The sequence below is a fragment of the Misgurnus anguillicaudatus genome, chromosome 15 (assembly GCF_027580225.2).
Source record: "Misgurnus anguillicaudatus chromosome 15, ASM2758022v2, whole genome shotgun sequence".
Lineage (NCBI taxonomy): Eukaryota > Metazoa > Chordata > Actinopteri > Cypriniformes > Cobitidae > Misgurnus > Misgurnus anguillicaudatus.
Window position 1 is genome coordinate 1,347,444 of NC_073351.2, and position 25,641 is coordinate 1,373,084.

The 25,641-nt window shown below is 38.7% G+C and overlaps 1 protein-coding gene across 1 annotated transcript in view; it reads left to right on the forward strand.

Moving 5' to 3' along the window:
• Positions 1 to 25,641, forward strand: part of dusp22a (dual specificity phosphatase 22a) — a 390,938-nt gene that overhangs the window by 31,984 nt on the left and 333,313 nt on the right. The window lies entirely within an intron of this gene.

Consider the following 25,641-nt stretch of genomic DNA (forward strand, 5'->3'; position numbering starts at 1 on the left):
TTTAAATCAAAAACCATTCCGGGTTGATATGCAGGTCATGAGCGCTGAGCAGACGGATTAGGAAATATTTCTATTATTGTGCCAAAATTCAAAGTTTTGAAAGCATTTCAGTCGAGAATGTATGTTTTTTTAAACAAGAATCTGCAGAAGGTTCATAAAGATATCGCCTATTTAAACATTTCCTTCTCGTTTTGGTGCGATGGGAGCTCCAGATAATCAGCGGGCGCTCCGCGCATATATATAGGCCTACCGGACAATGGCGCCTCACCTCGGCCAGTCTAGCTGAAAATCTCCGCTGGCTGTGACGTCAATGTAGTGTTTAAACTGTGGATAAAATTCATTTCGGGTAAATTTAACGGGCAATCTTTAGCCTTATAAGTCTATAAGCAGTGTTTCTTTGTATAATTTGTTTGTAATTTGTAAATATTAATTACAATAAGGATTAATATGAACTGGGTTTGGACGTAACTTCAGCTTTAGGACCCAGGAGGTCGCATATCTAGGATGCATTCGTCGATTCGCATGCTGCGATTGATGGTCCAGATGCAACTCATTTTGAGTGACAGAAAAACTGACCAATCATACTGTTCCTCTGAATGGGTGGGTTCTCTTATCACTAACTCTCATAGATATGTATTATGTATGTATCTATTATGACAAATTCTGCTCGCTCGCTCGGTTCGTGTTTTAAAGATAAATGTGACTTTACTGCGGTCTTTTTCGGTATATTTAGTTTTGTGTTAATTATATCCACAAAGTATTCGAATAAATTGGTAATGTAAAACTATTCTCCGCTGTAAATTAATTGTGTGCTCAATTGCGACGCCCTGTGTTGATTTTTCCCGCGGAAAACATGAACCATTTCTGACTGAAATGTTTGACAAAGGCGTCTTACTGGAGTACAGTATCATTACTGAGGGGAAATATAACATTATTCATTTAATTCCACAAAAGGTGAGTAAGATATTAAATGTATGAGTTGTCTTTTTAAAATGTTTAAGCTTTCTACATTATGTAAATTGAACATTTATTATTATTATTATTATTATTATTAATTTCGCGACCTATTATCTAAATTGTGTGTTCATGAAGGCCTGTAACTTACTGCAGCTTCCTGCAGGCAACGTGAAACATTGCTGAGGGAGAACTTTATTCACAACAAAAGGTGAGGAATATTATTAAATAAATATATTGTACATATTATATTGTGTATATAGTGTATGTGTGTGTATATACACATGTGAGTAACTTGGTTAACAAATAAATATGTGACTGTATCCTATCGTGTGACAGAAAAAAATGTAGGGAAAAGATTTGCCCTAATTATAATTATAGATTATATATATATATATATATATATATATCATTCCAATGAGAATTTATTATCAGTTTTCAATATTACTGCACATTTTAAACACACCTTATAAGCCACAAACTCGGATGAACTCCATTGCACATATCTTCCAGTTTTCTTTAAAACATTTTAATATACAAGTTTAATGTGTGGATTATTTCAATATTCAAGCTGTATACATTTATAAAGTTTTTAAGACATAATTGCTGTTTAATGTTGCAGGATAATGATAAAGAGGCGGGACTTGGGCAGCTTGTGATGGCTGTAATTGTAAAGAATGGATCTTCTAGGAGTGGAAGCCCAAAGGATGGTGGAATTGTTTTTCGAGGCCTTAAAGGTGTTCCCAGGACAGGCTTTATCCTTATTGGATTGGATTGGATCTATGCATTGAATCTCCCGTATCCCAGGCATCTTTTCAGGTGTTTCAGAAACTTTTCTTGGAGCTGGATTCTTCAAAGTTTATGAACTGATTACAGTCTAAACTGCTGTCTGATTGTGAATCAATGTAACAGAACACAAACATGGAACCTTTCGTCGGGAAATGTGGACGGTTTTCTTTAAAGACTGTAAAATACTTTTTGAAGTTTACACTGTTACAAATACATCATTAAAATGAGATGCTTTACTGTTCTTTTGACTGCAATAAAATAAGAATTGATTCAATTCAATTCAATTCAATTTTATTTATATAGCGCTTTTCACAATACTCAATTGTTTCAAAGCAGCTTTACATTAATAGAAGCAGTAAAAGCACAGAAAAACGACAGATAGCATAACATAATACACAATAGCATAAGCAGTCAAATTTGCTGCGGCTATGACGCGACATTATGAGCGAGCATATTACTAATGTTAACGTCTAGAAGAAGAAGCTAAGTTAAGCCAAAGCAGGCTACCTCCCCGGGGTAAAAAACCCCCTAGGAGAAAAAAAACAAAAACCCCGGGTTGTTTAGCCGAGGAAATAAAAATAAAAGTCCTAGGAGGGAAAAACCCTTGGGAGATATACATGTATATACACGCATATAAACGGATAAGGAGCTTAAGCGGAGATTAAGCGGAGATTAAGCAGAGATTAAGCGGATGTTAAACAGAGATTAAGCGGATGTTAAGCGGGTCCTGCCGGTGGTCGTTGGTCAGGCATCAGCTGGGCATCACATTGAAGGACGACCAGTAGATCAGAGGTGTGCCGACTTTCACATCTACCGGAACTGGGTCTGTTTGTCCCATTGTCCTCAGGGTCAATGGGACCCAGGGACGAGACAGGGAGAGAAAAACAAAATCATATTAGCGTAGGGGCCGTTCACATGTAATGCAAGTGTCACACAGTGATGTGGTTTAATCACCTTAGTTTCAGACAGACTAACTATTGAGGCATAATTGTTTTATCCACAGTTGAGGATTTTGCAAATTGGGGGCCCACTGCGACGGTATATATGGTAACTAAGGGTCACCTTCCGTTTTTAAGAGAAAATGAAACCTGTCGACCTGTTTGACTAAGGCCTGTAACCCCACTGTCGTCGTTAATGCAGGTTCAGTGGCAAACGGGTCTATATTGCATACTATTTACAAGATCACGAGAAAACGCCAACATCGCAACCTGACCATACGCGTCAACCCGTTTGACTAAGGCTGGAGGCCCCACTGTCGTCGTTAATGCAGGTTCAGTGGCAAACGGGTCTGTATGGCATACTATTCACAAGACACAAGAAAGCGCCAAAATCGCAACCCGACCATACGTGCCAACCCGTTTGACTAAGGCCGGAAGCCCCACTGTCGTCGTTAATGCAGGTTCAGTGGCAAACAGGTCTGTATGGCATACTATTCGCAATAGAAAGAAAGGGCCAAAATCACAACCCAACCATACGTGCCAACCCGTTTGACTAAGGCCAAAAGCCCCACTGTCGTCGTTAATGCAGGTTCAGTGGCAAACGGGTTTGTATGGCATACTATTCACAAGAACACGAAAGTTCCAAAATCGCAATCCGACTATAGGTTAAGATACGGTTTTTATTTATTTATTTGGTTGGTCTGTGTTATGACCGCGAGTGCTTTGTTCCGTACAGATAACTATTTCGAGTTAAGTACTTTTACTAGACAAATTATGCGAATGCTTTGTTGAAGAGAAAAGTTTTAAGTCTAGATTTAAAATTATCGACTATGTCTGATTCTCGGACATCGGTTGGTAAATCATTCCAGAGCTTAGGGGCTAAGTAGGAAAATGACCTTCCACTTTTAGACACTTTTGATAGTCTAGGGATAATCAAGAGACCAGAATTTTGCGACCGTAGTGTGCGTGATGGATTGTATTCTGATAGTAATTCTCTAAGACAGTGGTCTCAAACTCCCGGCCCGCGGGCCATTTGCGGCCCGCCCTCCCCCTCTCTGCGGCCCGCGGCACCTTTCAACAATATAACATAATCTGGCCCGCAGAAAGATTTTTATTCACTTTGTTTCATATTCATTTCATTTTTAATTTAAACGTTCGTTCGCATGTCGCGTCTAACAACGCGTGTTAAAACGAGTCAAGGCATGTCTTACTTTTAAAGTGCTCGGGAGCGGAAGTTGCGTTCCGTGGCGTGGGGCGCGTCACCCGTTGCTACGCAGCATGAGCCGCACGCGCTCCGTGATTGCGAGGATAACGGAATGCGTGATCGGACTTTAATTCCTCATCTGAACCTCGCGTCAATCATATCATTGTCACCATGCAATCAGTTAATCTGGTCGGGACTTTGTTGTGTTTGTCCAGAGAAGATTTGTTACTTCCGGGTGAATATCAGCTGTTACTCAGAGAAGAGCTGCGGTGGGGCTCACATCAACAAGTCACAGCTTCCAATGGAGACACCGCATGTATGAGGCAGAGCCGTAGATGTAATGCAACACATAAACTACAGATAAGAAAAATTGCCATCAAAGTGCCCAGATTAAAAGAGGAAAGATGAGGAGAAACATACAGAGGATAAAAGTATGTATACTTCTATATATAATGAAGTATAATACAGTAGATTATTATGTAACGTTAGCTTGCTATGCAATTACACCTAGCAGTATTATAATTTTTTTCTGTTTAACTAGCTTATGTAACATTGACTACCCATTCAGAAGTTTTAGGATCACTTTCACTTATTCATGTTTTTCCACATATACCTGTAATAGCAAATTCATTAAAACTGTGGAATAACAAAGATGAAACACAATAAATCAATACTATGACTGTAAACAATCCAAAATAAATCAAAACACAAACACTTACTGATGGTATTTTTTTATAATAGTTTATAAATGTATACAGAAATTTTATTTGTTAGTTTAGTGCAATGTTTTAATAGGCCTTAGTTATTAAAGGGAAGGTTAAGAAACGATTTACTTATATAAAATAATGTATATTTAAAAGATAAAAAACATTGTTTTTATTATACATTACATAATAGAATTTTAACAGTCAATTTACATATAAATATTATACTTTTTTAACCTTAAAATAGCTCTGCGGCCCTCCGATTAAATGTCAATCTCAGAAATGGCCCCAAGCCAATTTGAGTTTGAGACCCCTGCTCTAAGATATGAGGGTGCTAGGCCATTTAAAGCTTTGTAGGTGATTAGTGATATTTTAAATTGTATGCGATATTTAACTGGTAGCCAGTGTAAAGATGCCAGAATTGGGCTTATGTGGTCATACTTTTTAGATCGAGTAAGTACCCTTGCGGAAGCGTTTTGAACTAGCTGAAGCTTGTTTACTTGATTTGCATGGCATCCCCCGAGTAGCGAGTTACAATAGTCTATTCTAGAGGTCATAAAAGCATGGATAAGCTTCTCTGCGTCAGATGTAGACAGTATATGGCGTATTTTCGAGATATTTCTAAGATGGAAGAATGCTGTGCGGCAGACGTTGGTGATATGACTATCGAAGGATAAGTTGCTGTCGAACATCACACCTAAGTTCCTAACCGTGGAAGATGGCACCACAGTGCAGCCATCTATGTGCAACTTGTAATCTGACATATTATGTTTGTAGCGACCACTGACCACTGATACCAACATAGTTTTCTAGTCTATTGAGTAAGATTGTATGATCTATTGTGTCAAAGGCTGCACTAAGGTCTAATAATATAAGAATTGAGATTTCACCACGATCGGATGTTAATAGGAGGTCATTTGTAACTCTAAGCAACGCTGTCTCTGTGCTATGGTGGGGCCTGAATCCTGATTGGAACTTTTCATATGTACTATTATTTGTCAAGAATGTGCGTAACTGGCTTGCCACTACCTTTTCTAATATTTTCGAAAGAAAAGGGAGATTTGAGATTGGTCTAAAGTTATTAAGCTCTCCCTGGTCAAGCTGCGGTTTTTTAATCAGCGGTTTAATAACTGCTAGTTTGAAAGCTGTTGGAACGTATCCTATTTCTAGCGATGAGTTAAAGATATTTAGAACCGGGGTTGACACTACAGGGAATACCTCTTTAAGTAGTTTTGTGGGAACGGGGTCTAATATACAGGATGATGATTTGGATGATGTAACTAGTCTAGAGAGCTCATCTATTGTAGTAGGTTTAAATGAATCAAGATGTTCGTATGGTAGTCTAGTGTTAAGTGAACTAATGGGTAGAGTGGTGGCTGCCTGGGTAGCTACGATGTTTTCCCTTATAGCCGTAATTTTGTTAGAAAAGAAGTTCATGAAGTCGTTACTATTGTGTTGAAGTTTACTATTGGTTTCTGTTTGTTCTTTATTTCTAGTCAGTTTTGCAACGGTGCTGAAGAGGAAACGAGGATTATTATGATTCTCATTTATAAGCTTGCTAAGATAGGTAGATCTGGCGGTTTTAATAGCCTGTCTGTATTGTCTGTATTGTCTTTCCATGCTGCACGCCATACCTCTAACTTTGTGCTTCTATAATTTCTTTCCATTTTCCTAGTTGCCTTTTTGAGTGCTGCGGTGTGATGATCATACCATGGAGCTGGCGGTTTTTCTTTGATTCTCTTTTTTCGAATGGGAGCAACGGCATCCAATGTGTTAGAACAGACATTGTTTAGGTTTTCTATTACAATATCTAGATCGTCACAGTTATCTGCTACATGTTTAATTTGGGACAGGTCTGGAAGAGTGCTAATAAATCTCTCTTTAGTGGTGGAAATTATTGTTCTGGCTAATCTGTAGCATGTTGTGGATTGAGTGATCCTATCTAGAAGTACAGTGTATGACACAAGGTAATGGTCAGAAACTGCATCACTCTGAGGTGATATTTTGATGTCATTAAAATTGAGCCCGAGTGACAGAATTAAGTCTAATGTGTGCTTACGAGTATGCGTTGGCCCTGTCACGTTTTGTCTAATATTGAGAGAATTTAGAACATCCATAAATGCAGTGTATCTTTTGGGTTATCCACATGAATATTAAAATCACCAACGATAAGAGCTTTATCTACAGTGACTACAAGCTCAGACAGGAAATCTGCTATTTCTTTAAGGAAATCTGCATGGTGGCCCGGAGGTCTATAGATTGTAGCTAAGGCAAAAGAGAGCTGTTTGTGGTTACGATCGGTTATTTCCATATTTAACAACATTAGTTCGAATGATTTAAATTTTACTTCAGATTTTTGGTTTACTTTAAAAATTTTGTTGTATATTGTAGCTACACCACCCCCTCTCCCCTTTAATCGAGGTTCGTGTTTATAATAATAGTCTTGTGGGGTGGATTCGTTTAAACTAATGTAGTCGTCTGCTTTAAGCCAGGTTTCTGTTAAACAGAGTGCATCTAAGTTTTGGTCTGTAACCATTTCATTGACAATAGGTTCTTTATTGGTAAGCAATCTAATGTTAAGAAGGCCGAATTTTAACATTCGAGGTTCATCTGTTAATGTATTGTTTTCTAATTTTTTATTAATCAGATTTGTACCAGATGTGGCAAGCGGTGCTCTGTATTTATTTGTTCGGGGAACAGATACAGTTGAAATGTGTTGATATTCTGGGAAGATTGACTCGAAGTGCTGGGATATAAGTGATCTTGACATATCACGGCAGCTAACAGATGGACGGTTAAGCCGATCCGTCTGTTGCCTGACTTGTACCCTGGATAGTTAGACTGTATTCGAAGTAAGACTATTGGTCAGATTTATAGAGAGAATCGCCCTTCCTTCCTGAGATGAATGGAGGCCATCTCTCTTTAGCAGGTCAGGTCTCCCCCGAAAATGCTTCCAATTGTCTATAAACCCTACGTTATGCTGAGGGCACCATTTTGACATCCAGTCGTGAAGAGACAATAATCTACTGTAAGTTTCATCCCCCCGGTAGGCGGGGAGGGGACCAGAGCATATTACATTGTTTGACATTGTTTTAGCAATTTCACATATCTCTTTAATATTATCTTTGGTGATCTCCGACTGGCGGAGTCTGGTGTCATTCGTGCCGGCGTGAATAACAATTTTAGAAAACTTACGCTTAGCATTAGCCAGCACTTTAAGTTTTGATCTAATGTCTGAAGACCTGGCTCCCGGTATACAATCGACTATGGTGGCTGGTGCCTCAATGTTCGCGTTCCTAAGTATCGAATCTCCAATGACCAAGGCACTTTTAACAGACGTCTCAGTCGGTGTATTGCTTAGAAAATCAAACCTGTTTGAAATTACCAGGGGGGTCTTGGGTGGGCACCGGAAACGACTTTGCCGCCTGACAGTCACCCAGTTAGTCGGCCCCCTTGACTCAGATGATGGAACCGAGCTATGTGTATTACGTTTAACACTGGGCACACCCGAAACAGTGTTTGTAGCATTAGCGGTATTAGCGTTTGTAGCATTAGCGGTATTAACGTTTGTAGCATTAGCGGTATTAGCGTTTGTAGCATTAGCGGTATTAGCGTTTGTAGCATTAGCGGTATTAACGTTTGTAGCATTAGCGGTATTAGCGTTTGTAGCATTAGCGGTATTGCTGTCATCAACTAGTGTTTGGATGCGCGCTTCTAGTTCTGCAATCTTCTCCGTCAGCCTTACTACTTCAATACACTTAGCACAAGTAAACCCCTCTGTGCTGATGGAAGAAGCTAAACTGTACATATGGCAAGTAATGCAGGTTACAATAATTCATCTTTGTCTGTCATTCTGAAATCAGATATAATACTCATTACTAATAAAAATATTAATGGATGATGTTAAATTAAAATAGTATTTATTGTATAGTGCTAGGTCTTTGTCCTGTATACCCAATATTTTTTTTTTAAATTTAAATTAATTTCTTGCAGATTACCTTTTTGAATGGGTTACTATTAAAGAGTTTATGGAGTGATTCTTACTCAATTTTTATTTGTTGAATTTAATTAATGATATTGCTTGTAATCTGTTGCCACACTTTTATTGAGTAGACATGGCATAATATTTTTTATTGTATAGTGCTAGATCTTTGTCTAGTATACCCAATATTTTTGTTTAAATTTTAATAAAATTTTTAATTGCAAATTGCAGTTTGGCTTTTTGAATATGTTAATATTAAGGAGTTTATAGAGTAAATCTAAATTAATTTTGATTTGTTAAATGTAATTAATGATATTACTTGTAATCTGTTGCCACAATTTTATTGAGTAGATGGGGCATATTATTTTTTACAGTGTACTCAAGAAAGTAAAAGTACACAATTTTTATGTAATTAGGCATTAAATCAATTTTAATATGCAATATATAATGAATACACAGTATGATTTTATGCTTTAGAATGTAGTGAACATTTTTTAGTAAAGAAAGGTCAATTTTTTCTCAAGACAAACACTCTGATAAAGCATATATAGTTTTATATAGTTATATAATTTTTTAAAGATTAAAGTCATATCATGTCGGCGTGGAAGGGAAAGAAAAAGTGGATAAAATGGCTAAAGAAACGTTGAAATTAAAACAGGTAGATCTACAAGTTCCATTAAGTAAAGCCGAAGTTAAAGTACACATCAGGAATTATACACAATTAGTATGGCAGGAATATTGGGATGGCACTGAAAAAGGTAGACATTTATATAATATACAAAAACAAGTTGGTGCTGGGAGGAAGGAAAGCAGGAACCGAAGGGAAGGGAAAATAATAGACTTAATAGTACAAAATTAAAATTGCCCTGCTGAAAAAAACAATAAAACCATTACAGAAAATTTTAATGGTTTCCATTAAAATACGATTAGCTTTTACCATTAAAACCACTACACTGTAGTGTGTTTTGGGCCATATTCCATTAGAACCAATAAAATTCCCAATAAAACCAATAGAATTTTCTGTAATGGTTTTATTGTTTTTTTCAGCAGGGTAAACACCCTACTGGGAAATGTATTGATTGTAGTCAACAAAGAAACTGTAATTTTATTCAGTCATTAAAGAATGTTGATCACAAAGACTTTTCTCTCCACACTATTCCTACGCCCCAAGACGCTTTGCGTGAATTATGGGTGCGACTTCCGGCGCGTACTGTCACTGAACCAGAACCGGCAATTTCCCTGATGATTACGGTCATAATTTCATGTATGAACCAATGTGAGGATGAAATTAAGAAGTGTCCCAATACATCAAGATATTTGCAATCGTTTCATGTTGTTTCTCGGGGGTGACGGGTCTTCAATGTGCAAATAAAGCACAGAGACATGCCGTATCTCTTCAGTGGGACAGTCAGTCGAGTGTTTAATACATGGAATATACTTCTTGTTTTAACCTTTTCATGTGATGGTTTAAAATGACACAACTGTCCCTGGTGTGAGGTTTTTTTAAACGGCAATTTTTAATCAACTTACCGAGTTTTTATGGCTACACATCAAGCTTCACGCGATCCGACAGCAGCAGTAACTTATGCTTCTCATTCAACACATTGTCACGACTGGGATGCAGGAGTGAGGAAGTTAGGACGCAAGTGCAGAGTTCACAATGAAATAAATAACATTTATTAACAGAACAAGAAACAAAACACGAGAATATAACAACGGGCAGGTAACACAGGAACATCCAATACAAGAAACAGGAACAGACATGAAAGTAGCGACAATCATCCGGCAAGTGCACATACAACAGGCAGGGGTATATATACAAACAGACTAACGATACACAGGTGTGATGAGGCAGGTAATTAATTAACAAGAGTCCAGGTGACGACAATCGGAACAGACACAAAACATGACACGGATCACCGTGACATAACCCCTCCCTCTACGAGTGGCTACCAGACACTCACATAACACAAAACAAAAACAAAGTCTGGTAGCGAGAGTCCAAGGGAGGGGTGGAGGGTTTGGGGACCCTGGCGAAGCAGGCAGCCGCCGGGATGAGACCAACAGAACGGTTGGCCGGACTGCGCCAGGAGAACCGGAGCGATCGCTCCGAGAACCGAGGCAGACGAATTACCCCCCTCCTGGGAATCGTCGAAGATCAGATGCCCCCGGAAATCTTCTCCCATCCCCTCGCGGAAACGGAGACCCTCGCTTGGTAGCCACCCCGGGGAAATGATCGGGCGTGGTCCGTTCCGGATCCCCCTGCGAGCAGGATGGTGGTCCTCCGAGGGACCGTCGACGACGACTCAACCGTTGGGGGACCGCCTGGGCCGATCCTCCTCCCGCAGGAGCGAGCGATCGCTCACGGTGGTCCCCAAGAGACATCGGGGCTGATGGGGAATGAACCCCGATGTCACTACTCCCCCTCGACGAAACTCCTGGGGAGCCGCCCTCCGTGAACTCGCTGCGTCCAATAATGGCCGGATGATTCTGTCACGACTGGGATGCAGGAGTGAGGAAGTTAGGACGCAAGTGCAGAGTTCACAATGAAATAAATAACATTTATTAACAGAACAAGAAACAAAACACGAGAATATAACAACGGGCAGGTAACACAGGAACATCCAATACAAGAAACAGGAACAGACATGAAAGTAGCGACAATCATCCGGCAAGTGCACATACAACAGGCAGGGGTATATATACAAACAGACTAACGATACACAGGTGTGATGAGGCAGGTAATTAATTAACAAGAGTCCAGGTGACGACAATCGGAACAGACACAAAACATGACACGGATCACCGTGACACACATTGTACGTTTTTTAAACAAACCATAATAAACATATTAAACTCCTATTACATGTTTTCAGTATTGTTTTTGTTTTATGAAAATATTTACTTATGAAATTATTTGCTTAAAAATCATTTAAAACATAACAAAAGTAACGATATGCGTAAACACATCACAAACTATTATAAACATCAACTAATATACTGTAATCTCATTTTTGTAATAATATATAGTAGCAGAATAAATAAATCAGCATATTTTTATCAGCATAATATGTTGTTTTTGAATAATTATTGTATTTATTGTTCACTGTCAATTTCTATGAAAGGTTTTACTGGATGGATGTGTGGATACAGTTAATACATGCACGTGCGCCACATACACATTCAGGTCTTGTGCGTGTATTATAGTTAAAACAACTGTTATGTAGAGATTTACTGCGTTTGTATCATCTATTATGGCCACCCTTAATTGCACAAATTATGCCGGTCTTCCTGGATTTCATAATAAGCATTAAAATGCCAGTCAAAACGGCAGACTCGTATCCCTCGCAATAGGACTACTATTAGCTGTAGTGGCTCACCGGAAGTTTTACCCATCTGAGCTCAAGATGGCGTCGCCCGCATTTATGTCAGGAATAGTGTGGATAGACGGGTTGCACGGCAACGTCATTAACTGGTTGCGCGCGCAACCGAGAGGCTGAAAGAAGAGAAGTGCATTGTGTTGTATGCTAGTAGCGGTGTCTGTAAGTCAAAATGCCAAGGAGTTGTTGCGTGGAAAATAGTAACAACAGAGTCAGTGCTGGGTGCCTGATGTTAACATACCAGTAGATGCGACTATTACGTTACTAGCCTAACATTATAATTTATACATGCATCACAGTAACACTGCAAAACTAAAGACAGAAAAACAGATCCAACTAAAATCAAGTTTTATTTACATACAAACAATAAAGAACGTTTCAATAATTAAGGTTGTTGCAGTAGCTGATCAGCTCAGCAAGCGGGCTTTCTGCCTCCTGGGGGGTATTGCACAAAAGTAGAATTAATAAAGCCAGGATAACAGAAAAGGCCCAGCTTGACCTAGTTTAATCAGCCCCTCCTGGCTAAGTCTGTTGCACGATTGCTAAGCCAGGATGAGAATGTGCAGCTATGTCAAGCCAGGTGTAGCTAGCTAGGATAAGTGCACATTCACAGAATTCTTAAACAGACCACTGAGTCGATCACAGAATCACTGATGCAAAAATTGATAAAACTCAAAAATTCATCATGAAACTGCAAACGCTTAACTACTACTATGTGTATCTACAGTATTTGATGCAAAAAAGTGTGCATTTTCTTAAAAAAGCTATTTATTTTCTATAACAATTTATATTTGGTGGAACTAAACTGAAATCATTGAATTATTATAAGATTTATGTACAGGATTTGACCATATGAAGAATTTTTAAAGAAAATATTAGGAAAAGGCAACAATAAAAATGCCACTGCTAAGAAGCAAACATGCTGGTGTCTCTCTAGTACCAAGAAGCCCTCAATATGGGATCCTTCAGTGCATAAAAGTGGATTTCACCACCACCCCCAAACTAAAGCTTCCAAAAATACTACATTTGCTGTGAGCTTCATAAAGTTTTCAATCGTTTTATTCAGTGACATGCCATAATACTAGTATATTCTGGATTGTTGGTGAATAGCCATCATGTTCAAACAAGACTGGTTTGGACTGGAATATTGGGAAGATGGTAGGTCCCTTGAAGGGGCCAAAAGGACATCTGGAAGATATGTAGAGAACCTTAAAGATGGGGATGGGAAAAAAGGAATCATGTCTTCTGAAATTAATCTACTTTCATGCAGGATAATACACTATATGCTGCAAAAAAGCAACACTGACTATTTTAATATGGGTATGAAATAAGAAAAAAATTAAGGTACAGTATGAATACTATCCGCTGACCTCTTTATGGAGTATCAATATATGAAAGATCTGTGAGGTGGACAGCACTATAATTCATATTCAAACATCAACTCTGGGATGCAATCCCAGCATCTTCAAGTGAAATAAAGACAGAAACTATAGACTTACAAGTTTAATAAATGGGAGAGTTAAAGTCATGTGGAAAAAAATTATCATATATTATAATGTAACTTTTTTATTATCTGTCCATGCAGCACATTTGACAGATATCTGTTTTGTGGATAATTTTAACACATTGAATTTTGATAAAGTGCATTTTGCATAATAATTTGGAAAAGCATAATTTCCATATTTTTTTAAAGTATTAAAGTATCTTTTTACATTTTAAACATGTCAAATTATGATGCAACAATTACACTGTCATATCACTATTGAGATTAAAATACAATTTGTAAACTTACTGACTTTATTTAAAAAAATAGCATGTGCATAATAATTTGGACCATCTATCACTTTCAGAAAATCAAGATTAAGAACATTTTGCATGCTGGTGACTTGATTGCAGAAATAAATCTACACATAAGGTAGTGTCTGCTAACATATTTTATTGTATGTACTAATTTTTACATTAAAAAAGTCTCATATATCTGGCACAGGAGTGGGTGCAATCCACTGCATCCAATGACTATAGGGAAAGCTGTAACTGTTTTACTGTGACTGCCCTATGTAACACTTTATGGAATACACAGCAAATTTTGCAGAGTTAAAATTACGGTGTTAATGGAAATGTTAAGAGTTCAGAGTTAATTTAACACAAACTAGAGTTAATTCAACACTGCACTGAGTGAAAGCAGAGTAAGTGTTGGTGTTAAAACAGAGTGTGAAACCTTTAATTAAAAATTAACTCCCGCAGTGTACCTTGACTGGCAGTTTTTAACTCCTAGAGTGTTAATAAAGGACCCCTCCCCCCGCATTCCCGCTCAAACACATGCAGCCAGCAAGCCAAATCACACGCAATCGAGTTTAGGATCATCATTTTCTCTCTGAAAGGTAAGCAAAGTTGATTAAATGTGGTTTAAAATAGCATTTCAGCGTTATGTTTTATATTACTATCAATATCAAGTTTAATGTTAACCTAAGTGTATCGAGTTAAATGTTAAGTAGCGTCAATGTGAACATAACTCTCATGTGACTTTAGACCTAACGTTAATTATATTGATTACGGAACAACAACTCCACGTATTTAACTCCATTAACTTTCATACACGTATGCAAATTACTTTAAAACTTAAAGTTTGTGAAAATTTTAATAATGCTTTGTGATTATGGTCTTGTTTGGAATGTTAATAACTCCGTATGATTTTTAACTGGCGTTTTTATTAACAGAAGCTTGAGGGAGAGTTCAACTTGAAGTCACCGAATATCACATCTCACTATATTCGTAAGTAAATACTGATTAATTTGATTTAATGTGTTGATTTTTTTATTGTTATTAATGATTAATATGATGTTTGTGTGTGTTTATGTTTTAACAATACTTTGGTTTCAAAATCAAAGTAAATTAGCTTAAGTATTGTGTTTTATGTTTTAAATCAATTTCATTGGGTTACAATTTTCTCACGTCCTTGTAACGTTAGCGTTTCCTAATGTTCTCGCAGCGTGTTAGAATGGTGTTTCATTTTTGAATCCCTGATCTTGTAGGGGAGACCAGGGTTGGTTGTCACAATTTTTACTCATGCATGAATTGCTCATCTTCAAAAAATCTTTCAGCAGTAATTCCTACATGAAATGAAACTTTGGAGTCTTGGCTTTAAATGTGTATACTTTTTACTTTTCGATTGTATTGCAACAGGAAGTAATTAACCATCAAAGACACTCATCACGGGGTTGGTTGTCACGGGGTATGGGGTTGGTTGTCCCTATAGAGGTTCAATAGGATTTCAATGATAAATTGGGATCTGAAAAGATAATGTGTAACTTTTTATTTTTTTAAGCTAGAAACTGCAAATAAGTTTTAATATGAATCCACCCCTATGATAGTTGTTATTAATTCCCCTTATGTTTAAACAATGGGATTAAAGTGGGTGATCAGTTACTTGAATAGGCTTTATGCCCATCTGCACTATGAACTTCAGCCAGCTCCCTGCTCCCTGCCTGCCACCACCGGACAAACTGACCAATCCAGGCGAGCCCGATTATTGTTGTTGTGACTACTGAGGTCAGGCACACCTGGATTAATCAGTTTGTCCAATAATGGCAGACAGGAAACAAGAAGCTGGCTGAAGTTCAGGAAGTAGTGCAGCTGGGCATAAAGCCTATTGTCTACTGTGTTGAGAAATAAAATGAAATAATTTTTAGTGTTAAAACCTCTTTATATAATGCTTTATTTTTTTATTTTAACAGCAAACAAAAACAAACAAACAGTCTTAAAAGGTCTACATGTTCAATATTCTTATGTGACAACCAACCCCGCAAGCTATGTGACAACCATCCCCAACTGACTTCTTGACAAACATGCTAAGCTAGCTGCCACACGGCTTTAACTTGATCGCTAAAAGATGACTCAAAATAAAGCTACTACTTGTAGCTTTTTAATGAGTGTTTTGTTTTTGAATGACTAATATCCTACAAGATCTCAAAACAAAAACAACACCAACATGAAAATTTACTCTGACACATAAAAATAAAAAATTGTCTCCTAACCTCAATGTTTTGTGTCTGCTCAGCAAAATTTCAAGTGCAAATGAGTAAGCTATTAAAGGCTAACAAATTGATATCAAAATTGTACCACAGCGCCATTTAGTATGTCTGAAATAAGCAGTGTGACAACCAACCCGTGAGACAACCAGCCCCGGTCTCCCCTAACGTTAATTAGAGTGGGGGAACTCGATTTACGTATTGCGATTTAGTCTTCTAGTGATTTGCATCGATTAACACATTTGAAAAAAAATATATACATTTTTGGTTAACGTTAATATAAAAATAACAAGAATAGTAATGTTGTCGAAACAGAAAGGCGGAACTCAGGCGGACAGTGCATTACCCGGACATCTTTAGAGAGTGCAAACCTCACGCGCAACAACACTGGAGGTAACAAAAACATATGCCTCGATGCACTCTGTCTTATTTTTAATTGTAGCTTCAAATAAATAATTCACCCGCACCATCATTTTCGCATCTTCATCATATTCTCACGCAAACGCCAAGGCCGGTTCATATCACGTGCCTGAGCAGCTCGTCGCGAGAATGCGTCGACACCGGTTTTGTTTAAAGCGCGGATTTACGTCTTTGTGTCATTAAAGGCGGAGTCCACGATGTTTGAAAAACGCGTTGGAAAAGGAGACGGGCCGACTACCAAAACACACTTATAGCCAATCAAATCAAATCAAATGCCGGTTTGCGTATGTGTGGGGCGGGTCTATCAACAGAAGGTCCAGATTCTATTGGGGTAGGGGCGTGTTTGTTTAGGTGATTTCAAATATCAACATTGGCTTTCAAACATCATGGACTCCGCCTTTAACGTAAGATGATAATGTATGGATGGTTTACTTTCAACGGCAAATTTGGTGTTAAAGATGATGCTGAAGGTATGCTGTTTTTAAATGAATGTTTTTTTATAAAACAAAAGTAATTGGTCTATAATGATGTATCTTATCCATCCGCAATTAATTCAAACTTAATTTAGTTTGTTTTTTTGTGAATCAGTATTTAATTTCCTTAAATCGAATCCTAGTTCGACTGGTTTGGTGGCCAGGGTCACACATAAAGTCTGACGTGCATGTCATTTCTTTTATTGAGTAACCTTGTTTGTAAGATATGTACAATATGTGAGCATGATTGGAAAGGTGGGCATTTGCTACTCTTAAAAAGTGTTTTTTTTTCTTCAAATGTTTTAATTAAAAAATGACTTAAGTACTTTAATGCATGCAGGAGATGCTTGCTAAAGTGGAGTGTAGAGGAGCACAGAAGTATGTAGTAGTACCTCAGACTGAAGAAAGGTTTGATCTTGAGAGATTTCTTCAACAAAGTAAGTGTTGTGCAGAATGTTTTAGTGTAATGTGTTGTAATGGTATTTTGTTTACATTATTTTCTAAATGTACATATGCTTTTGTTAGAAAATTTTATTCAAAGTGACTGGCGGTGTATTCAAGCTAAAGGTCTTTTTGGGTCCTAAAATCCGTACTCAACCTGAATTGACCAGAATCACTTCTTACCTGAACCCGACATGCAGAAATATATTTTTTAAATATAATCCCTATTCGAGACAGACACGATGAAATTAGTCCCGAGTCCGACCAGTCTGACATGTCATTGACACGTACACGTATATATATGCCGTCAAGAGCATGCAAAGCTGTAGGTGGCAGTGTAACAAGAAGCTCAAGCCCACTTAAGCCAATCAGAATCCCGAAAACAGCAACAAATCAGTTCACTTCCTGTTCCTCTTTTGAACAAGGTCGCACTTTTGGCGTAGGTGGAAATCTGGCGCATACTGTGATGTTGGCTGCCTAAATATCCGTTTGTCTCGGTTTACATGCAACAGTGCAACCGAAGATTTTCCAAATCTCCACTCTGACCGGAGTTAAAAAAAAAAAATCAATTTCAGAGGCGAGTTCTCCGTTTGCGTGTAAACAAAGGGTGCAAACGAAGTTAAATGTCTCAGTTTTTCAAAATAACCATGTACGTGTAAACAGGGCCTTAATGATTTGCATTTTAAACTGCCTATTAAATGTCTTGATTTTTGCACTATATATTAAGGGGAGATGCCACAATTGTCTCTTTATTTGGCAACTTCCTAGCTTTAATATTTGCCATTTTTAAAATTTGTCATGATATTGTCGATGATCATTTGGTAACAGACTGTTATAATCGACATTGTGATGCAAGTCATCTCCGATATACAATAATTTACCACATCGACCAGACTATCCAGCCAGCAATGACATGTGGGCCCCATTATGGGCTTGCACCCGGGATTCACATTGGGGCAAGCTGTGGAAGCCCAGACGTACTAAAAGTGGGACCTGTAAGGGTACTGCATGGGTCCTAACTGGGCAATTCATGCCAGACCCATTGTGGCTCCACCTGCTTAAAGGGCGTTTAAAATGGGCTTGCACTCGTGATCCAGCCATGGATGCCCAGATGGGTTTTAAGTGGGATCTGTAAGAGTCTTATGTGGGTCCTAACTAGGTAATTCATGTCAGACCCATTTGGGCTCCACCTGCCTAAAGGGTTTTTAAGTGGGCTTGCACCAGGATTCAACCTTGAATGCCCCTATGGGCTTAAAGTGGGCTATGTAAGGATCTTATGTGGGTCCTAACTGGGCAATTCATGCAAGGCCTATCTACGCCCAACCATGCCAAATGTGTCATAACTGAAAACAGGAAGAAAATGCGAGTGAAGTTTTTTATTGAAAAGGGATTTAACAGAGTTCTGGAGCTGGGCTGGTGACACAGGGAGCAAGATGATCAGCTAAGTGAAGAGGATGAAGTGGGTGAGTCCGGACGGTGAGATAATCCACATAATATCCAACAGGAACAAGAGACACGAAAGCAGGTACACGCTGACAGGAACAACACACCACAAAGCACGAGACTTCAAACAACGATCTGACAGGGAATATGAGAATGGGTAAGTATAAATAGGTGAGTAGATAGGCTGCAGCTGGCGCGATGATTGGACACAGCTGCCCTGGAGATAACGCCCACTGACAAACACAAATACACAACACAGCCATGAGAAACAAGCAGGAAACAATGCATTTATAAACTGTGACAAAATGGTTTAAAGAAACAATCTAAGAAAAACAAAGAATGAATATAAGTCCAAGATAAATGCAAGACACTTGACGCTTTGAACTGCAAGAAATATATTGTTAAATTGAACAACAAAAATGATCTTTAAAAACAATTTAAATGTCACAACATACCGGTAAACAAATCCAATATATATTTTTAAAAAATCTCTGAAAAAAACATCTCTCCAAAAAAATGCATTAAAGTGATGGTTTGGAGTAATTTCACCCTAGGGTCCTTTGCACCATGACCTCGAGCCAAACACCCCTCAGAAGCTTTTTTCACCTGGGTTGAACATTGGGAGAGTTAGCGTAGAGTAGTGTTATCAGCTAAATAGCTTAGTGCAGGGGCTAATAGACCCACATTTGCATCTCGTAAGTTTCCCCACTAATAATGCCCGAAATGATACCAAACTTACGAGATACAAATGTGGGTCCATTAGCCCCTGCACTAAGCTATTCAGCTGATAACGCTACTCTAAGCTAACTCTCCCAATGTTCGACCCAAGTGAAAAAAGCTTCTGGGGGGGTGTTTGGCTCAAGTTCATGGTGCAAAGGACCCTAGGGTGAAATTAAAAATGCCCACTTGGCCCATAAATATGCTATGCAGGACCCATATATGTGTTCCCAGTTCAAACCCATGGCCACTCAGCCCATAAATATGTCATGGAAGACCCATATATGTGTTCCCAGATCAAACACATGCCCACTTGGCCCATAAATAAACCATGCAGGACCCATATATGTGTTCCCAGATGAAAACCATGCCCTCTCGGCCCCTAAAAATGTCATGCAGGACCCATATATGTGTTCCCAGATCAAACCCATGCCCACTCGGCCCATAAATATGTCATGGAAGACCCATATATGTGTTCCCAGATCAAACACATGCCCACTTGGCCCATAAATAAACCATGCAGGACCAATATGTGTTCCCAGATGAAAACCATGCCCTCTCGGCCCATAAAAATGTCATGCAGGACCCATATATGTGTTCCCAGATTAAACCCATGCCCACTTGGCCCATACATATGCTATGCAGGACCCATATATGTGTTCTCAGTTCAAACCCATGCCTAATTGGCCCATGCCTGTCCCTTATGGGGCCCATGTAATCAGCTCATATGGGCTTTCTATCTGGGACTCATACTACAAAACCTACATGGGACCCGCTGATTTCACCCAGCCAAAGCCCATGCCCACACAGTAACCATGGAACCCGTACTTAACCCATCTGGGCCCCGCATGTCACTGCTGGCTGGCCCAGACCCATTGTGGTGCAGAACCTGTGGTGTTATACTTTGATTGAAATTGTAGTTTAATAGAGCATTTTTTATTTGCTTTAGTAACAGAGAAATTCAGTTTGCTGCCTGAGACAGTTCTATCACCATAACTGATGAATCTGGAACAGAAGTAGATAGGGATGTCTTTGATGAGCTTATAAAGTCAGGTGTCCTCTCCTTCAAGGCCTTGGCTGGACACCCAGTAATTGGTAAGAATAATTAGTTTTGGTTGTGTTTGTTGTTTATTACACCATCCATTTAATTCAAATATTTATAAAGCACAATTGAAGAGCTCAGATGCCAAAGTTTCTAAACACCACCTCCGTCAAAAAAGTAGATAATGATATTAACCGAATGCTCTTGGCACGTATTATACATTCATCAAATAATTTATCTTGCCATTCAGAAATAGTGTTTTGTTTGTGAATCCATTTAACGTTGTAACAATCAGCTTTATTGGTTGAGTTACAACGTTGCATCCCTTTTTCCAACGTCAGATTTCATTGAGCTCTTAAGTTTTAAAAAAGTTTACGAAAATTAATAATATACTGAGTTTTGGGGCGTTTTAACTTTATTCAGAAAGGACAGCGAAGGGAGATTGGGGAAAGATGGGGTGTGGTTGAAAACCAGGTTTAACAAAAAAGCTTGCATGCACTTAGAGGGATTTGCTGAAACTGTCAAAATTGTAAAATACCAATAAAATTACTAAAGTGTTCTTTGTAAAAGTAAGACATTTCAATTACTAAACAACTTTTTGATTGCCATTTGAGTAAAATTGCTAAACTTAAACATAAGATCCTGATAAAAGTGCTCATTTACAAGTAAAATTGGTCAGACAAACTTAGAGGGTTTTCCCATCGGAAAATGTAAACTGAAAACCACTGCCATTGACCAATGTAATGTACAGGAAGTTATTCATCACACCATAAACACAAAATGTATATTAAAACAAACAGTCACAGATGGACAAAGCATTCGCAGTATAAAATCCCATTCAAAGACTGTAGGCCTGGCCCAATAGGAATGGTTTTAGCCTTGGTTTAAAAGCAGCTAATGTCAGGTCAGTTCTAATTTAATTTGGCAAGCTGATTCATTCTGTTTTTAGGAACAGCAAAGAGCTGTTAGGAGTAGTGTATTGCATCTTTTGAACATAATTTTTGCGGATACTAATAGATTGTTGTCTTTTATGTCCTTTTGAAAAATCTGTTTTGTAGATCTACAGATTGAACTGGTCGCTGATGAATCATGTTCATCAGCTGTGCCCAACATTTCATATTGGCCAGATGCATCATGTTCTTCGCATTCAACCGTGGTTGTGGGATCAGTGAAAAAGAAGATGATCTTAGCTGGTCCCATGGATCGGAATGAAGCCAAACAGGTAAAAATGTACAGAGCAAATAAGAAAATGCAAAAAAATGTATATACTGTGGGATTTGATTTTGTTTTACTAATCGTGCTGTTTATAATCTTAATTCATGTGTATTTTTACAACAATGATTTCTGTGCTGAGTACAAGAAAGTTGTCTGTGTGGGTGTGTAAAAGTTGAGAGGCTGTGGTTTCGGTTGGGGGAGAAACAGCATATGCTGAGGAATGTACAAATGGAAATAGTCAAGATAAGAAAGAGGCCAGAAGGGGAAAAGCAAAAAGACAACCAAGTTATCAACCAAAGCTTTAATATTCACAGGATAAAATATGCAATCAAATTCTTACTAAATCAGTATTAATTATTGAATAATTGATGTAATAAAGATAAGATGTTGTCTTTGATAAATGTGTATTAACCAATGAAATGAAGGTTGCATACAGAATAACCTAATGGGGGCATGGCAGCTCAACCTTGAAGAACAGAATCTCCTGTGCTTGTTCTTTGTGTGTGTGTGTGTTTTCTTCCCTAACTGATGGTTTTTTTTTTTAATAATGATTAAAGTGTTTGCTTAGAAGTAGTATTGCAGTAAAAGATTTAATATGTGTTTATCTATCTAAAGAAGTTAACCCTTTAGGCGCCAGAGGTTTTTTCCTAAAACATTTAATTTTGACATGTTACTTTCAAAAGGCTATATCTTAAACGTGATAAGAGATAGAGACTTTCTGTAAATTAGAGAAATATTAAGGATGAAACACTTTATGGAGGGAAATAAAAATTAATTAAATTTAATCATTAAATTTGCATATTATGACGTCATATGTGGCAGCCATCTTGAATTTTCATGAAAAGTCACATGTTTGAATGATAAAATGCAGCACTTCTTTCCCCCCAAAATGTCCCTCACCTTCTGTATGCTATATTGCACAATACTGAATGCTCAGGTAAATAGTAGGTAGTAAACAAACTGATCTGCGCGCCGATAGACTAACGTTATGCATAATGGCTCCTCTGCCCCGTGTAATGTAACTCCGCCTCTGCTCCTGCTACGAGCCACATGGCCAGTAGTGATGGGCAGTCCGGCTCTTTGATTCGGCTCTTTCGGCTCAAGCACTGGCTCTACATTTTAGTGATGGCAGTCCGGCTCTTTTCATAGATTCGGCTCTTCTAGCTCGGCTCCCTTAGAAGAGCCGGCTCCCCTGCATGCGTCTGAAGATTCGGCTCTGCTCGTTCGCTACAAAGAATCAGCTCTTAGAGCCGCTCGTTCGCGAACGACCCATCACTAATGGCCAGATCTTCCTCGCAGGCGCCCCGAGTGGAGAGAATTTGCACAGCTTGGACTATTGCCTTTACTGTCGCCGTGATTGTGTGCACGGGACGGAGCACTGGAAGTCGTCCGCTCGCCCGACAGACTCCCAGGGCCCGTCGGGAAGACGCAGCTCGCTCTACATTGCTTGCACGGTAAAAAGACTGGACGCGCATATTACCTCCAGCCTCATTCCCCACACCTGTAACACGCCCGCTAACCCGATGAATTCTCCGACCCCGTGTAACATTCCCACCACTGACATTGGGCAAAGGATTCATCATGTGCTTGGTGTATAACTTAGCTACACTTTCACTTTGTCCAGCCGCACGATTGCAAAGCAGGGGCGCGTCTGAATCGTGGTCACTAAATGAATCACCAGCATCTTCTGAAGACAGATATTCCCCTTCATAATCATTGTCAGCGAATATAAGACCCAATACTTCATTGCAGGTAAGCTTTTTTGATGCCATTATATGATCATGTATTGAAAAAACTCGCTGAGGTTATCGCTCTGATAAAATGACTCACTTGCACACTAGCTTTGCTGTTGCGCACTTCAATGCGCTCTTGCTCTAATAGTTTGTATAGAAGCATGATGTTTTTCTGAGTCGGGTATAAAGTATGACATGTCTGCCATCTAGTGGAGGGGGGGATGAACGAAATTTGACACCCTATGTGACAAAATCGGCAGTTACATTCAGTGACGCATCTTGTCGACAAAAGTCGACCATGGCGCCTAGAGGGTTAATGTGTGCCTTATTCATATAACCAATTCTACGCATAATGAAATGATGTCATGATATTGAAATGTGTTCTACATAATAATCACTTTTATCTTACAAGTTTATGTTTTTTATGAATAAATGAATGTTTTATTAATGATTTGTTTTTAAGAAAGCATTATAATATGCTATGTGAAGTCAATCATATGTGAAGTGGAAAAGTACTGGGGGAAGTGACAAACTGCAGGACTCTCAAAGTTGGGGGAGAGCAGTTTGTTTTTTCCTTTGTCTGTGTGTTTATCTTCACCTACAGGCTGAAACTGGGCGTGGTGAGGGAGTCAGATTCACGAGGAAAAGCAGCCTTTGTGGGTGGAGATTCTAAGAAGAAGATCGACGTCACATACTCTATAAATATTTGTTTCCCCAAATGCTGGGGGTTAGTTGCTTGCCGATTGTGGCCTTGAAACAACCCAGCGCGCTGTAAAACTTTTTCATATCTGATCAATAAATAGTTTAAGTTTTATTACGATGTCTTCCCTCTAATTATGAATATGCAATGGACGCCTTAAAGTCTAACAATTGGTGACCCCTGACGTTTTGTGAAGGGAAAGGAGAGAGTGAGCGGAAGGAGGGTTTCACATTGAAGAAACCAGAGTAACCGAGGACTCCCTTTCAACACAAAAAGAGCGCTCTACTAAAATAAGGTAAGCAGAAACCTGTTTTATCGAATTCTGCTATTTGGATATACCAAATTACTTGTGTTGATAAGGAGATCCGAACTGAATTACAAATTTACATTTTTATAAATTGATCAGAGTGAAAAACTTTTTGAAATCATTGAATTTTGTTATTAAATAAAAGGTTGAGGATTCCTTTAACGCATTAGGCGTTATAAAATACCAACCCGGTTGTAGCCGAAGGGGGTGCAAGGCCCGTTGGATGAAAGGTCCACAAATACTGTTAATGGCGGTGTAAGTTAACAGAATTAATTAAAAAGGTTGAGGATTCCTTTAACACATTAGGGGCCCTATTTTAACGATCTGAAACGCAAGTCCGAAGCGCAAAGCGCAAGTGACTTTGTGGGCGGATCTTGGGCGCTGTTGCTATTTTCCCGGCGGGAGAAATAAGTCTTGCGCCAGGCGCAAATCAATAAGGGGTTGGTCTGAAGTAGGTTCATTATTCATAGGTGTGGTTTGGGCGTAACGTCAAATAAACCAATCAGAACGCTATCCAACATTCCCTTTAAACGCAAGGGTGCAAGTTCCATGGCGGGTTGCTATTATTATGACGGATTTGACAGCCGCACGCCAGGAGCGGTTCACAGCCGAGGAGACCGACGTTCTTGTAAGAGCAGTCAAAGACAGAGAAGTAGTTTTGTATGGGATAAACCCGCCCAAATCACCGTCGGTTAAACAGGCGTGAGCGGAAATAGCCGCAATTGTCTCATCAGTTGCGTCAAGCACTACAATGATGTCAGGAGACGGGGGGATCCCAAGCTTGCCAGCATAAATCGGACACGCCGGGCACACAGGAGGACATCGCTGCGTCCATCCTCACCGCTGAAAGGGTTTGGGGGCTTTGAAATCGGACACAAGAAACGCAAGCAAGGTCCAACCCCAAAGTACACTTACAAATCAAGTTCACATACATGAAGGTTTCTTATGAAAACATTTTAATTATTATTTAGATAAAATAAACTTAATACAGCCACACAACAAACTTATTAAAATATTTTAATCGTTATTTGCATGATAATTGTTTAACGCTGCCACACAAAATAAATAAAAACTATCACCACAATGCTCACCACAATGCTTTCCCTTATCTCATGTATTAATATTTTTTATTGTAACAATTTATGATTTAATGATTTCCCTTATCTTATAT